Genomic DNA, 2,289 nt, shown 5'->3' with positions numbered 1-2,289 from the left:
AAAAAAAAAAAAAAAAAAAAGGAAAAAGAAAAGGGGGCTGATCTGATCACCACATCTACCTCATTGCATTGCTGAGCTGATGCCAATCTTTGTTTACAACTACCACACCAAGGCTTAAGTGCTTGTAAGCTGGGCCTGAGGGAATCAGGAAAGGCTTCTTGGAGGGGTATTTTGCGCTGGGACTGGAAGGCTGGAGGAATACAGAAGACAGGAAGCAGGAGGTGGTTATGTCTTGTTCTCACACCTATCCTGGGGCCTGAAGGCCTTTAGTGACTCCTCCAAAGATTGGGGTCCCTTGGTCTCCATTTTTCTGAATTCCTCTCATTACTTTTTCTGCAGTCTCTGGGTGAGGACCTCATGTTGCCATAGTGACCCTCTCCCTGCTTCAGATGCACTCAGACTCATCTCGAAGGCTGGGAAGGTGCGGGGGAGGGGTCATGTCCCTGAGATTTCCAGTGGGTTAGGAAATCCTGGCACAGCTCTCTCTCCCAATCCACATTCTCTTCCCCAGGAAAGGGTTTAGCATTTTGTTCTGTTTCTTCTACACAAGGCAGCTCCTCTCCAGCTTCCTTCCTTCCAGCTGGGTTCCCGGATCTCCAGCCATCTCTGGTCAATCCCTTACTTGCTCTCCTCAAGGCTGCGTGTGAAGGTCAGAGAGAGGGGAGGCCCCAGGTCTGGAATAGCTACTCTCCAGCAGCCAAGAGACAAGAGAGCCATGTACACTAGTGCCCCTCCCCACAAGAAAATGCCTTTGTTGTTGACTTCTAAATAACAGATGTCTGTCTGCATATTAATGAGATTGGACGAATAATTGGTGAGTTTTTCATTCAGTGTCAGAATGAACCCGGAGGCTTTATGTTCATGCACACACACACCCACTCACCCCTGACTCTCCCCTTCCCCCACAGCACAATGAAACAGACACAGATGCTGGCAGGCTTGACCCACAAAGGGGAGGGGCAGACGGGGAACCACCGGGAGGGGTGTTAGCAGGAGGGAGACCCCCATGGTTGGTCTGGGTTTGTCAGGTTTCTCTCTTGATCACTGCTTTCCCATCTCCCCAGAGGTGAAAGCTTGCATTTGTGAGATTTCGACACCTGTAGAAGGGGCCCAGAAGAGGAGGGGGTTCTGGGGGGAGGCAGCCACTGCCTAGAGGAGAGCAACAAAACAGTGGCCTCCTTCGGCAACGTTGTGCCTCACTTGAGTCTGGAATCAATAAGCCCCTTACCTTGTGTTAGACCAGGGTGTGAAGTGGAAGAACAGAGGTTTCAGAGTCAGGTAATTACAATTTGCTAGCTGGGTGCCCTTGCACAAGTTACTTAACCTCTCTGAGTCTCACCCTTTTGGTCTCTAAGAACACCTACCTTGCAAGATTGAAAGGATGAAATGTGTCATGTGTCTTAGTGCCTGGTTTATAATAGGCCCCAACGCATATTTTTCTCTCCCCACCTATCCCCAAAACAAACCAAGACACTTGCTAAATTGCTGCCTCTCCTGCCAGACCCATCTTTGTCAGGGCAGGGGTTAATTACAAGTCTAGTAATTATACTAGCTGCCTGGAAACCAAGAGGAAAAGATAGAGGGAAACAGAAACAGAGAAAAAGAAATAGACACAGGAGACAGAATGATGGAAATGAAGGCCCCGGGACAGGAGAGAGACCACACACATGGGAATCGGGGCATGGAGAAGGTATTATGGGGAACAAAGTGAGCCTTCCAAAGACAGTTTAGAATCCAGGCCCAGTACAGCCTCATACCTGTAATCTCAGCTACTCTGGAGGCTGAGGTGGGAGAATCACTTGAACTCAAGAGTTTGAGACCAGCCTGGGCAACATAGGGAAACACTGTTTATAGACAAAAATAAAAGAGACGCTGGTGCGGTGGCTCAAGCCTGTAATCCCAGCACTTTGGGAGGCTGAGGCAGGCAGATCACCTCAGGTCGAGAGTTTTAGACTAGCCTGACCAACATAGAGAAACCCCGTCTCTACTAAAAATACAAAATTAGCTGACGTGGTGGCGCACATGCCTGTAATTCCAGCTACTAGGGAGGCTGAGGCAAGAGAATAGCTGGAACTTGGGAGGCGGAGTTAGGTGGAGGTTGCCATGTGACCTGAGATCTCGCAATTGCACTCTAGCCTGGGAAACAAGAGTGAAACTCCATCTCAAACAAATAAAAAGAAGGCTGGGCGCCTGTAATGTCAGCACTTTGAGGGGCCGAGGTGGGTGGACCACAAGGTCAGGAGTTCGAGACCAACCTGACCAATATGGTAAAACCCCGTCTCTACAAAA

The sequence above is a fragment of the Cebus imitator genome, unplaced genomic scaffold, assembly GCF_001604975.1.
Source record: "Cebus imitator isolate Cc_AM_T3 unplaced genomic scaffold, Cebus_imitator-1.0 Scaffold415, whole genome shotgun sequence".
In the NCBI taxonomy this organism is placed as follows: domain Eukaryota; kingdom Metazoa; phylum Chordata; class Mammalia; order Primates; family Cebidae; genus Cebus; species Cebus imitator.
This window is presented reverse-complemented; position numbering follows the sequence as displayed.